A 15,842-nucleotide genomic window follows, 5' to 3' on the forward strand; every position below is an offset into this window, starting at 1 on the left:
AATATGGTAATCGAAGTCTGTCTATTTATGCAGACTTATAATAAGGCAAATAATGACGGTAATATCCTAATTAAAATAAAGTCATTTTTACACCTAGACACGTAAACACGGGCTGGTGTCAAGTGACACTTGTATTATTGGTTATACATCGGAGTGGTGTTGTTTCCGAGGCAGTTCAGTTATGTATAGTTATTAACTATTTATAAGTTCTTACTATGTATAATGTATAATTACTACTCGTATGTAAAAGCCTCTAAAAAGGGCGTTAATGGATAAATAAACAAAAATAACTTCTAATGAATCTTTTCGATAATATCTAATAATATTGATTCTCTTTGAGTTGTTGTTGATATTTTTGGGTTATTGGATGCAAGACCTTTCAGGTTGTCTAGATTGTTCTGACATTAATACAGGGTGAACGTAGATATAAGGGTCAGGATATTATGACCAGCGGCGTAGCTACCTAGGGGCTACGCGGGGCAGTGCCCCGGGGACCTCAAGCTCAGGGGGCCCTCGAATCCTTACCAGAAATCTCGATCGAACTGAACTTTTGGTTATATCTCCCATTTTCAAAATAAATATGACAGGTTGCAACTTGCAACCCCACTTTAATCATGACAACTCAGTTGAGAGAAATTCAAAAGTTATGCCTTATGGGAATTCCCCTGAATTCTTTCTGTAGGTTGGCAGTGTTGTCAATTTGACGGATAGTGATATGTGCGTCATTCCCCAACGACCCGTGTAGCGTATTAAAATGTGGATAAAAAGAAGAAACCCAATGGTGCATTTATACGCAAACAACGCCAAGAAAGAGAAGATGGTAAACAAAAATTGCCCAAAATTGACAAGTTTTTTAGTCAGCCTTCTGCAAGTACATCTGGCCAAAATATTTTTATTGATAGTGACTCAAATAATGTGGTAACTGCAGTGTTGGTTGAGAAGCCTACTGAAGAAGATTCGACAATTATTGCAGTTGGAGATACCTCCGCCGCCGATCATGTGAACGTGGATGATGTTTGCATGATACACATAAAAGCGGAGGGTTTGGAGGAACCACAGACCTCTACATTTTTCGAAAATGTGTACGACAAATCTTCTTATGACTTGGGAAACTTCACGAACAAAATATTAAGTAAAAACGAAAAACGTCAAATTCTTGATATGGGGCCTTTACAGCCTTCAGGACCTTTTCCAACAGACATCAACCAGAAAAATAGGTGTTTTTCAAAATCGTACTACTTTTCGTGTTCTCATTATGGGCCAGTTAATCGTTTTTGGTTGTGTTATTCCAAAATACTAGACGCTGCCTATTGTCAACCCTGCTGGTTATTTGCTTCACAAAGGACTAATGTTTGGTGTACGGGAATTCGAGATTGGTAGCATTTATCAGAAAGAATTAAACAACACAGTTGTTCGAGTGGCCATTCGGAAGCATGTGCTGTGTATGAATTTTGGAGAAAAAAACGATACTAATACCATCGACAAGGAACTTGAAAATGAAATTCGCAAAGAAGCATCATTTTGGAAAACGGTTCTTCAAAGGTTATGCGATATCATACTTACCCTAGCAAAGAGTTCTTTGGCTTTGAGAGGACATCAAGAAGACTTAAGTCAGGAAGGATACAACGGAAATTTTCGAAAATTGTTAGAACCGTGCCAAAACGTAGTGGGAAGCCGTGCCGTGCGCCATGCGCCGTCATAGCGACACAAATGACCGGTGGTACGCCGTCATTACGTCCCACGGGCACGGTTCCGAGGATCGTGCCCAAACAAAGGAAGGCCGTGGTCACGTTCGACCACGGCCCGAAACTACCGGCCGAGCGGCGGTAGACGGCTCAGCGGGGCGCCGCGTGAGCGTCGCAAACACGGCTCACGGATTCCAGGAATCAAATAGAAAGTGGGCCCGTGTGCGCTTCGTGCACCCGCTGGCGGCTATAAAACGGGCAACAGGCCCTCAAAACGTCAGATCTCCAGAAACCACCACCAGCTCTACACCTCTCTCTCTGCTCTGCCCTCTACCTCGCTCCGACTTCTGACTCTGCTCGCCTTTTTTCACTCTGAACCCCGCCTCACCCTGGACCACGGACTGCCTACCCCTTCGGACCAGACTCGGAATCAGCATCAAGAACAAGCGACAAGTAATCGGACCAGCTCTACAGCGGCTTCAGAGACGGCCCCGTTCTACCCCTCCACGTCACTGAAGGACGACATCTCACGCCTCTACAGATTGGGATCACCGGCCTCATTTACAGTCTTGTGTGTCACACGATTACGTCTGATACAGCAACCTTTCCCGTTTATTTGCAAAGTACGCCATGTAACAGAAAGAGAAGCACGGCGATGTTAAAATAAGAATTTAGAATTATATACGTATATTCAGAATCGGTGTTTTTTGGTCTACATGAACATATTTTTCAAGTAAAAATATTTTTTACTCAACTTTCTTGTTGGGAGATCCTCGGTGATCAAAAACCACCCAGTTGTCGAAGAACATCTTGAAAACATACACATTTAGTGTAGCACCATTCGTGGCAGCCGAACGCATCTTAACGCGTCCTAAGCGTCAACCGCATTGTGGTTTTTTTTAGTATTTTCAAGGGAAATGAAGCAACATCTCTTTGAGATTATTTTAAAATCAATCAGTCAACATTTTAAATAAACTTATCAACCATTTATTAAAACTTTATAATATGTGATTTGAGTGCAGTGTGTTAAAAGTGAATTTTCTGGTATTTTGCTCAAAATATTCGACATTCCAAACGAACGTCGATCGGTAAATTCACCCCAGATGTTTTCAACGGAATTCTCGGAAACTTTGAAGGGACTAGGAAGCTAAACCCAGGGTAATAATTTATTATCCCGCCGTCACCTTTTATTGCGGGCACAATGCACTGCTTCAATAATCACCAGAATGGACTCGCCGAACGTCTATGTGAGGTGTCAGCGCTTTATTAGTAGCACAAACATACCTCGACAGCGGTGCTGCCAAGGTCTGGTATCTGTGAGAGGATATTCTGTCAGCGCTTTATTAGCAACAGACACATACCTGGACGGATGACAAATCTCGTGCTGGCACTGTTGGTGGACGCGGTGGACTCTCTCACTGCAGCAGCTGGTCCAGTTTCTTCACCACCAAAGATTCATGCTGCAGAGTTTCCATCTTCTATCTTCGTCGAACGTCACAGCGATGCTGCCAAGGTCTGGTATCTGTGAGAGGATATTCTGTCAGCGCTTTATTAGCAGCAGACATATACCTGGACGGATGACGAACCTCGTGCTAGCACTGTTGGTAGACGCGGTGGACTCTTTCGCTGCAGCAGCTTGTCCAGTTTCTTCACCACCTAGGATTCTTGCTGCAGAGTCTCCATCGTCTATCTTCGTGTCACCTGTTCCTGTACTTCATTTTAATTAACTAAACTTTATTTTTGTAATATTTATATTTTTGTAATACCTACATCAACTGTAAAGCGCCCCTGAGGTGATATCTCACAAAAGCGGCGCTATACAAACTGTCCAATAAATAAATTTCCTGCAAGGCAGTTCATCAGCATTATTAAGTTAGTTCCGCAGTTGTTTTGGCGGCATCCTATTTTAGCCAGTATTGATAGTAATAAGAATAAACGGTTTAGAAGCTTATAAACCATCAGCAGTAAAGTAATGCGACATCTTTCCTAAAACTAAGGCTGCAGATACTAAGAATTTCCGAGATATTGTTGTATGCTTTGTACCCATTTTTACCACTGGGTAAAAACTCTCTCATGTAAGAGGTATCGCAAAAATTTAAGGAACGCTGATGGACATGGAAAATTGAGTAAATTAATATTATTAATTAATACAATATTATTTTTGGCCTTCTTCATTTTCAATACTTTTAAATTATCACTTTAAGTTCAAATCTAATTCGACATTATCATGTCATCCAAGTGTCTGGTTGTCGAATCAATTTCAATATAATAAGTTAGGCCATTGTTTTCTTGGGAGGCAAAAACAAATAAATATTGTACGTTTAGCTCCCTCAAAATGGAATTAATTGATGAGTACCAGGGCCCATCTTGTCAAAAACATTCAAGGTGATCTTATAAATTACAATCCAAAGCGCTGGAAGCGAGGGTAGTATTCTTCACAGTGGAGTTATGATACAAACTCTTATGGAGCAACGAGCCTTGGATTGGCAGAAGAATGGCGAAAGTAGACTGAATGACGCTGAATGCTAAATTATGTTGGTGATTGAACACATGTTATATTATGATGAAACTATGTACCTATCTAAAATTGTAAAACAAACTCTAAATTTACAATTTTCAAAAATCTTAAAAAATTTTATCGCAGTACTCTTCTAAAACTTTGCTTCGTTACTTATTTTAAAAAGTATTTTAGGTTTGAAAGCATTTTATGAAAAATATAATAATGTATGTTCACAAAAATAAAATTACATGAAAACCATCTAACACAAATATCAGACTAGAAGTAAGGGCAGAAATGGCCTTTCTGTTCCAACGAGCAACACAGCGACATATTAAAAAGTATTCTCGTACCTCGGACCAAAAATATATAATGAAATCCCTTCACAACTGAACAGATGTGAATAGTCATCCTTCGGTCCAAAAATAGCAAAATAGATAATTAGATTTAGGCAGGACAGACTCGGAAATATTATTGAAAAATGTCATATGATAATTTATTACGAGCGCCTAGTATCTCGGATTTGGGAATCGATGAATTCTGACCAATGACGTGACTGCTTTTATAAAGATTAATTAATTCTGTCCAATGACGTGCTTTGTGAATCGATTCCTTGTTCGATGACGTTTCAAGACAATTGTCTCGGACTGTCAATTTGTCCATGACAATGAATCAAAATAATTCGATGGTCAAAAAGATGGACGATTCGTCGATAGTGCCCATCGCAAGATTCAAGTATAATTTTCTTAAAGTAACAGATATAAGTTTGGCCAGTCTAAAAAGCAGAATATTCCTCAAAATTATGTGAAAAAAAACGCCGTATTATTTTTTGGTGCTGCCACACCGACGATTTGATATCTGATTTGATCTATAGAGACAGACAAAACTTTATAATGTCTAAATTGAGTGGTTTATTTATGTATGTGTCAAAATATTCCGCGGTATTTACTTTAGTATCGCGCCAAAGTACAAGAATGTAAAACATATCCTCAAATATGGCTGAATACATTTGCAGCTGGGTACATGAAGAAGAAATATATCCTACTTGTTTATTGACGTGCCCTAATTAAATATTACGATAATATTAATACGGGAACAAGGTTAGCAATTTTTCTGCGAAAGAAACTACAAAGTTGAACTGGTTGCGAAGTAGGTAGATAGTTGGCTAGATATAATCTACTAACTGCATCGAAGCTGAGTTCAACTGCAACACGCCTGAAATAATTATTTTAATTGCTTTGTGAAATAGAATGTAATAAAATCACAAAGGTTATAGTAAAAATATGTTTCATTAGTTAGAAAAAAATAATAATTTAAGTTTTTCACATCTCCCACCGTCACCAAGTGACAAAAGATCTTTCGACGTACGATATCGCAGTAGAAATCCCGAATAAAATATTTTCGATTTTCCCTGTAATTTAGACAAAGAATTCATCTTCACTGTCATCTGTAATATTAGTCATGATCACAGACATAGGAATTAATAGACGAGAAGATAAAGGCGAGGGGTAAAATCAACTGTTGAAGAACGAAGAGAGTGAAGATGACTGTGATTCGTCAATAAATCAATCTGACAGTAAATAGGCATCTCGCATTATAATATCACCATTTACTTCTTAAAAGTAAAATCTGCTTTGAATGAATAGACATTTTTACATGGGAGTGCAAATTACTCGCCACGTTATGAACAAATTTGCGAAGTCCAAATTCGGCAAAGTAAGGCAGCTTCTATATTTAGAGTCGTAGTTAGTTTCAGAGTATTTAGTTAAGACACTTTTATAAATGTTCATAATTTACTTCCCAGCAACCAACCAGCTTTGTGTTACGCGTCCAGACGTTTCTCGATGTGATAGTAACAACTGATTCATATTATACGATGTGAATATGCTTAAAATAAAATAAAATAATGCTTATATATGGAATGTAATACGACAATTGGGTTTATTCTCTTTTTTCGCATCTATTTTTACCAGTTTTCATAGTACAAGTCAACATTTTGCCGTGTTATTTCGTAAAATGAACCGATGATGCCTCGACCATAGTTCGCACAAGAATGATGACGTCACGTTTTCAAATATCACTTGAGGCCGTACGCGAGCCCAGCCGGCTCAATGGAACCGGTATGGGGAGTGGGGATAATACGCTTTTAATCACTTAGGGCAGGTCTACCTAATATTCATATGTCTATGGTCATGATTAATAATCGTATGTAATATTGAGGCGCACAATTTCTTACCTTTCCGCCAACAGAACTGTCAAATGTGCCAAAATGGCGATTAACCTTAGGTTTTCGGAGAGTAAAGGCTTATGTTAAAAGACACGTAAAACAGGCAGTTAAATTGATTAAAAACGCATTTTGGTGAAATTTAACTTTAGCAATTACTATTATTTTTACTTTCACTATAGCAAGCGTAGAAATAGACGGCTCTACCCTTCTACTTTTTTACCCTACCTCCCCCTCGCCCCTCACCAAATTTGATGTTCTGTCTCCCTCTTCTATCTTACCTATAAATACACTGTAACTCTGTTATTGATTTAATATGTTTTTATATTACCCTGATGAAGGTTCTGAGTGAACCGAAACGGTTGGTTTTTTTTAAATTTTATTTAATATTTGTATTTTTTACAATAAATGTACAATGTTTATATGTCATACAGTATTATAAGGTGAAACAAAAAGTAGTCTTTCCTCGCCATAAAGAGACAAAGCTCTTGTGTTTTGTGAGGGAATTATTAAAAAACATAAAAGTAAGTAAGAGAAACACAACATTTATCAAAAATATATTTTAAGATTTAAAAAAAAAAAAAATAGATATGTGGACTCTTACCTATGTGTGGTCTAAAATAATTTTTCAATTTAATCTACTTAAATAAATGAATATTTTCGAAAAATTTTCAATTTAATCTAAATTAATAAATATATTCGATAATTTTTCAATTTAATCTAAATTAATGAATATTTTCGATAATTTTTCAAATTTGATCTAAATTAATGAATATTTACGATAATTTTTCTATTTAATCTTAGTTAATTAATATTTTCGATATTTTTTAGATTTAAAAGATACTAATGGTTATTGATTGAAAAATATAAACAATAAAGTGGTATTAAGAATAAAATTATTTTATTATAATTATTTAAATCCATAAAGTGTTTGTTACATGTATAAATGAATAAATTATAGAAAACCTTTTTTTATTTAGTTAAGTATTTTGTAAAATTTAAGAATGTTATTTAAAAGGCAACGCCCCCGTTCCAGTTCGGCCCTGTGGTGGTTCGAAATCTTGAGTAACATCACACATACTCTATTATATTTGGATAACATAGATCCTTATACGCGATGAATAAAATTCAACCACAGATATTAATCACGGCAATTTTTTTTTAGAATCCAGTATCGACTTGCTACTCAACCTACTTAACCCACTATATAAATCATTATTCCGGAGAGGTACTCGTTTGTTGCGGGCTTGAGAGGGTTATACGTCTTAATTAGCAGTTCTGATCATCATTAGCAACACAGTATTATAATGAAGGTAGGTTCTACTAGCTAGGTAAGTATAATTTTCAATAGATTAAACGTTCATTGTATTTTTAATCAAGGGAGACTGGTAATTATCTTTTGCCTTCGTTGTACTTGTTAAATCTAAATGTCGTCTACTAACCTATATAGTAAATATACAGATTTTTTATGTGTGGGTAATAAATTATTTGCAAAAATCGCGAATCTATTCTTTAACTATATATATATTTTTTTTTTAACTATCTATAATAAACATAGAAAAATAAAAAAATACGCGAAATTAGTTGGAAGATAATATTTTTTATTCTGAATTCGGTATATGAAATCGACAAATTTGACACTTAGGACGGGTTGTTTCGGAGAATTTGAACAATTCATCAAATTTCAACGTTCATTTTCGGGTTCTGTGAAAGTCCTATTCAAGTTCTGTTATTATATCATTATAGGCTAGTTGCTTGACAAAACTGAAATAAAAACAGAACTTGAAAAAATCTTTCACAGAACTTGAAAATGAACGTTGAAATTTGATGAATTGTTCAAATTCTCCGAAACAACCCATTCTTAATAAATAGGTCCCAATAGTCGAGTGGTTTAAAACGCCTGTCCCGGTAAGACCCTGGGTTCAATTCCTAGTTGTGACCGTTATCTTGTAGTCGTGTTATATTTCATATTTCATTTAAATTTATTAGTATTATCTTTATCTTCAAATGATAAATTACATTGATGGGTATGACGCTCAAAATAAGTTAAAATAAAAAATTGTTCCTACATATTTTTACGTTTTCGTATAGAGTTACTGTCAAATGTTTGTAACTTAATTTTTTAGTTTTTTTAGTTAGCAACGGTTTTAATGTTTATGTATAGAACCCAACCTTATTCCAGATATAGATAATAATAATAATTATAATCTATGTCTGGAATAAGGTTTAGTTTTCTCCTTCTTCATATCGTGAAGTCGGTTTTAGCTTCTGTTTTGTTTTTTTTATAAAACTTTGTGACTGAATTTTTTTATGATGAATAGAAAGGAAAATATTTGATAACCACTTTCAGAAATAAGCACGTTTGTTTAAAAACAAAATCCTAGTTAATTTAAAAAAATAACATTGTCATTATTTCCCAAAACCCTTACATTCTAATTCAAAACATGTTTTTGTAAGTTACCAACTTTCGGAAGTAACCCCACGATATGCACTTTTTGTAATGCAGGCAGGTAGGAATTTATCTACATTTGCAATTTGCACCATGCAGCTAGGTATTTATCTACACGATGCACTTTGCAGTTAGGTAGGTATTTATCTAAATTTACACTTTGCATCATGCAGATAGGAATTTATCTACACTTGCATTTTACACACGCATAAAACTTACTCATATATCAAATATTGTTAATTTTTTTAAATGGTTAAATTGGAAACAGTCCTGTTCAAAAATGGGACTAGAGGCTTATAACGAATGATTTGACAAATTTCATAACAAACTGTCAGTAAAGGACGAATTTGTTATAAGGAAGTCGGAACACGTTTTCTTCAAAATAATAATATTTTCGCATTTCATTTATTATATTTATTGGGACGAGGCCACCTGCGTTGAACACGTGTTCAGATATATTTTCAATGGTTAATATTTGGTTAGGAAATGGTTATGCAGTCACATTTTAACATTATTTAACATTGATAAAAAAGCCGTATTTATTTTTCTCCGTGCACCTTGCAGTTAGGTAGGTATTTATCTACATTTGCACTTTGCACCATACGTATAGATATTTATCTGAATTTTCCCTATACAAGACATGCGAGCAATCTATTTAGTGCCTACGTAGGTAGGTGGTGTTACACGCTCTAATCCCGCCTGCATAATACGGAATGAAATTTTATGTTTTCTTCTAAGTGAACAGTGTTTGGTTCAAGATAAATAGATAAAGTTTTGTAATAAAATAATTTACATCTCGGTTTTAATGACTGTGATTGTGCATATTTAAATACGCAATTAAAAAATTATAATAATAGATCAACAATGGCTGTGTAATAATAATAAGTGAAATCTCACAAATCTATAATAAAAATTCTCTTATTTTATCTTCCTACTGAAACCAATAACACCCTCATTGAAATCTGTCAAATATTTTTGCTTCCAATTTATCGAAAAATTTACCAATTGATAAAATAAGATACTTGTCAACTATAGCCTGCCTCTACACACGGAACAAAAATGAGAATTGCTGATTTATTAAAATCCTGTTAAAAACTGGACAGGAGGACGTTTCCTAATAAAATGTTAGTACTTTTGCCCTGTTAATATTGTATAATGACGAAATGCGAAAATATATTATTTTTTATGAACACGTTTTCCGACGCCGCGTTAATACATTCCTTTTTTTACTACAAGCTTAACATGAAACCTATCAATTCTTCCGTATACCTAGGGTCTGCAGTCTCTTTTTTTAATATTTGAAAAGATTTTTAATAAATAAGCAATATTTTATATCACAGGGATAGGCACAGTAAGAAAAATATACACATTCCTTACTAACACAAAATGACAAGGGACTTACTTTAACCAGTAATTACTGAAATTATTTGGAGTAAAAAATTTAAATGAAATTTCGTCTCCGGTGACAATTTTTTCCACTAAAACCATAAAAAATCTGTCAGTATTGGACAGTTAGGGTCGAGACGAAGGGTTGGACTGTTTGTAGGCTGAGTGACCAGTGTGGACATGTGGAAGAAATCTGTCAGTATTGGACAGTTTGGGTCGAGGCGAAGGGTTGGAAGGTTAATCGGCTGAGTGACCAGTGACGACATGTGGAAGAAATCTGTCAGTATTGGACAGTTCGGGTCGAGGCGAGGGGTTGGAAAGTTAGTCGGCTGAGTGACCAGTGACGACATGTGGAAGAAATCTGTCAGTATTGGACAGTTAGGGTCGAGGCGAAGGGTTGGAAGGTTAGTTGGCTGAGTGACCAGTGTGGACATGTGGAAGAAATCTGTCAGTATTGGACAGTTAGGGTCGAGGCGAAGGGTTGGAAGGTTAGTCGGCTGTGACCAGTGACGACATGTGGAAGAAATCTGTCAGTATTGGACAGTTCGGGTCGAGGCGAAGGGTTGGAAGGTTAGTCGGCTGAGTGACCAGTGTGGACATGTGGAAGAAATCTGTCAGTATTGGACAGTTAGGGTCGAGGCGAAGGGTTGGAAGGTTAGTCGGCTGAGTGACCAGTGACGACATGTGGAAGAAATCTGTCAGTATTGGACAGTTCGGGTCGAGGCGAAGGGTTGGACGGTTAGTCGGCTGAGTGACCAGTGTGGACATGTGGAAGAAATCTGTCAGTATTGGACAGTTAGGGTCGAGGCGAAGGGTTGGAAGGTTAGTCGGCTGAGTGACCAGTGTGGACATGTGGAAGAAATCTGTCAGTATTGGACAGTTAGTGTCGAGGCGAAGGGTTGGAAGGTTAGTCGGCTGAGTAACCAGTGACGACATGTGGAAGAAATCTGTCAGTATTGAACAGTTCGGGTCGAGGCGAAGGGTTGGAAGGTTAGTCGGCTGAGTGACCAGTGACGACATGTGGAAGAAATCTGTCAGTATTGGACAGTTCGGGTCGAGGCGAGGGGTTGGAAGGTTAGTCGGCTGAGTGACCAGTGACGACATGTGGAAGAAATCTGTCAGTATTGGACAGTTAGGGTCGAGGCGAAGGGTTGGAAGGTTAGTTGGCTGAGTGACCAGTGTGGACATGTGGAAGAAATCTGTCAGTATTGGACAGTTAGGGTCGAGGCGAAGGGTTGGAAGGTTAGTCGGCTGTGACCAGTGACGACATGTGGAAGAAATCTGTCAGTATTGGACAGTTCGGGTCGAGGCGAAGGGTTGGACGGTTAGTCGGCTGAGTGACCAGTGACGACATTTTGGGTAAATTTTTGTTTAATTTCGAATAAAAAAAACATTACAAAAATCACCGGAGACCTAAATTTAATAAATTACCAAGTAACTTCAGGAATCTTTGGTCAACATAAGTCAAGTACGTCCCTTAACATCCTCTAAAAGGATAACTAATTAATATTGTGGTTTTATTTATTGCTGTTTTTAATTACATTTAATATTGTTGTTTTCGCTTAATTCCTGCACGTTTCATTAGGACCAATTATTAATATAATTATCTACTTTTATTACGACACAATATGATATTAAAATACTGGTTGTCGGAAACTATGTTTATGTTATACATGTATGATTACACGCGTATTTTACGAGAAGCTAACACCGTTATTTATGGTCTATTAAATCTAATATTTATGCGAAAGAGTAAGTAATGTTGCCCTGGAGAACGTATTTCATTTTCTTTCCTTACGTTCTGTTCTTTTCACAAATTTAAATAATTTAATAATTTAATTTAATTTAAATAATTACATTGATTACGAAAAAAAAAAAAAAAAACGTGGAAGTAAAGAGGATGACTACGATTTATAGTTTCATCCAGGGGCCATATAAGGGGGAGGTAAAGGGTTTATTTTAGAGATTTGATAAAGCAAATCCACCGCTGGTCTATCCAATACACCAAGGCCGCGTGTCGCATATTTTCGTGCACGGCTGCTTCACTTACCTGCGTCGTTGACATTCTAGCTTTCCCGGGTGTCCCCGACTTTTCTACCATTGAATTCCGTACACCATATTACTATCGTTAAAAAATAAATTTATCGGCTTTAATTAGACTCTCTGTAAAAATGTAAATAAATATCTCATTCCTATTAATGAATTAATGTGTTAATTCTTCTTCGGGTGTCCCTGGCAATTTTCTATCAATCATATTACCCTTTAAACATCTTGGTAAAAATAAACACATATTTTGTAATTTTCAGCGATATCGGTCCAGTGGTTTTGAGTTTATAGGACACACGCCTAAGGACATTGCTTTTTTATGTAGAAGATTGATTTAAATTTGTTTTGGTAGAAGATTAAATGTTATGGGCCGCTCCAGACATAATTGGGAGAAACTCCATGGGCTGTGCGATGTGAAGATGGGCCTATTATGAATGGAGGTCGCTGAAGTAGCGCAGAACAGGGACGCCTGGAGGCGCTGCAACGATACAAGGAGTCCCCTACCTGAATAGGACAGAGGGAAGAAGATGACTGATGATAAATTGTATGCATGTATGAATTAATTTATAATAATTACGTTTTGCATCCACCAGCAACTCGGGGTCGGGAAGGTCATTAAGTCTAATTAGAAATGCAAGTTAAGATAAATAATGATTCCCTCTAATTATAATGTGATACTTCAGGATTATGAAACCTCACTAACAATAATAAAGTTGTGACAACATTTTTTTCGAAAGCCAGTTTTGCGTGTTGTGTTTTAAAGTACGTACCAATACTAATATAATGCTTGTCGTCCAACATTTCTAACCCTTTAGTTGCAGTAGAATCGTTGTGCACAATTATATTTTTAAAAATAACTTAATTATCATTAATTTACACCCATCTATCGATGGGTAGTTATTTGGTTTCCAGAAAAAAGAGCACAGATCTATTACTTCAAAAATTTCTAATATTTTTAATAATAATAATAAATGTTATTAATAATAATAAAAAAATATTAAGATTTGTTATTTTGGCTACTGGCACTATACCTAGCTCTCTTATTTAAAATTTAGGAGTATTAGACCTCTCAAAGAATTTATATATAAAAATGCAAAAATCAGTAATTTTAAATACTTGTAGGATTACGAAAGATTTTTTAAATGTTTGTACTGAGGGATCAGTAGGATTTATAAGTCCAGTTAGAAGTTCTACCGAGCCGAACCCTCTGATAATAAAATATCTGGAGTCGGTGAATTATTTTCCCATTTGATCTCTGGTGTTGTTCTTGTATTGTTTTGTATTTATTATGCTTATATAATGCACTTGCATAATGTGGATTGACTAGATGATCAATTGTGGAAAAGTGTGTGGAAGGGTTTAGTTTTTCCTGTGGGGAAGATTTAACCCGGAGATAAAGTTGGAAAATTTGGATGAATTGTGTAGCGCCGTTTGATCTATGTTATTACTAACTATTTATGGAGAAAACATACAGGACAATACTTACCTGGTAGGTCACTTGAGATTAACACTTAATTAACATTAACTAATTATTTATTAGCGAAATTTTTTAGATTTAGGTCATAATTGAAAAATTGGATATAACTAGACTTTCTCTCAAGAATGGTAAATTTAATTTAAGGGAATGACAACTTAAAAAGGTAAGTTTTTAGTTTAGACCTGAATTCTGTTGGACTTGCTATGCATCTTTGTTCCTAGGAGAGTTTATTCCAAGCCTTCGGCCTAGATGCTCAGAAAGCGCGATCATCAAATTTAATATTTGGCTTGCGTTTAGGTTCCATCAGTCTGCCTATAACTGATGATGTTGCCGATCTAAGAGATAACTGCCTTAGACCATTGTTTTCCGCGACGAATAGTTCAGAGATGTAGGGTAGGGGCATTTCATTTCGTACTGGATTCTTTCAGGGCACTTGAGCCAGTGAAGGTTACGAAAGTGTTGTCGAAATGTGTTAATATTTAGAGACCCCGGTTATGAGCGGTGCTGCTGCATTTAACACTGTTTGAAGTTTGTCAGCTTAATATTTGGAAGGCTGGCATAAATACCGTTGCAGTAAGTAATCTTACTAAAATTAAACAGTACTTGTATTATTATTTATCTAATTTTATACAGTTCATGTTTTTCTTTATTGATTAACATTTTTTTACATAATATGTTTCTTATGCGAAAACTTCACTGGCTTAAAGAAATTGAATAATTATTAAATTACTGAAAATTCTTGAATAAAGTGGAATTATAGGAAACCTGCACATAATAAGTGTAGATTATTTTAAAAACAGAAAGATAAAAATATTGGACACATTATAATATTATATATAGCAACTACAGCAAAAAATATTTTCGTAGGCATACCACAAGAGTCGATACTGGGTCCTACATTGTATATTATATTTACATGTTTCTGCAATGGAATTGTTTTTCTCTCACGTAAAACATTATATTTATGCTTACTATGTGTGAGGATTTATTGATTACTGAGGACGGGTTGTTTCACTGAATTTGCACAATTCAGCAAATTTCAAAGTTAATCTGTGAAGGTTCTATCCAAGTTCTGTTACTATTTCATTTTTGTGAAGCAACTGTTCAGTAATTATATAGAACCTTCATAGAACTTGAAAATTCACCTTAAAATTTGATGAATTGTTCAAATTCTGTGAAACAACCCATCCGAATATTTTAGTGCAAAAAGATTTCGCCACTCTTCAAAAGTGTCGCATGGTGTAGGGTTAATAATCAATGCCAAAAAACCAAGCTTATGCACATCAGATTTCTTCATGCCAACATCACCATAAACCCTTTAACCCCTTACCCCCTATACCCCATTTTTATTTCTTACAGTTAGTTGTATCCATAATTCTGAAATACAGCGATGTCCATTTCTGCATATTGAGGTTGTTTGTGATCTAGGCTTAAAAATAAATTGAATGTATTCTCAAATGGGATATTCATGTATGAAAACTTGGCAAACGACTTTTCAGAACTATGAGATATATATATATATGTGGTTTGAAATATAGCCGCAGAAAGTGTCACTGTCTGGCTTGTGTGTACACAGCCAGGCCCCGCTAGTTTTCAGCCGGCCGGAGGACTTGGACTTGGATATTATTTAATGACAGAGTTCCTAAACAATGAGTTTACTGACTCTAGCGTAAGGGCAAATTTGGATTTTCTATTGAAACTTTACTTGGAATGATTTTATTAGGTGGTGTGAAATGAAACTTAAAACTATACTGCGACTTGGGACAGGATTAATTTAATTTTTATATACTTAATTGCCTACTCCTTGCGGAGGATTACTTTAGGTCTTTTATGTTTCGTAATTTCATTCTCGCTGTATTGAGCGAGAGTATTAATGGTTGGATTTTCATGTCCGGCTAGGCCGGCATAGAATTTTTCCGAGTGTGAAACAATTAGATCCTTTATCAGAGGAATGTTTGTGTCTTTATGGAGAGTGTTAACCCTGATCCACTTTGGCGCATTCAATATTAATCGAATGGCTTTGTTTTGCAGGGCTTGTAATTTATTTAATTGTGTGTGAGCTGCGTGTCCCCAAATGG

Source organism: Hesperophylax consimilis, chromosome 15, assembly GCF_061612785.1.
Source record: "Hesperophylax consimilis isolate HC1 chromosome 15, BYU_Hcon_1.0, whole genome shotgun sequence".
NCBI lineage: Eukaryota > Metazoa > Arthropoda > Insecta > Trichoptera > Limnephilidae > Hesperophylax > Hesperophylax consimilis.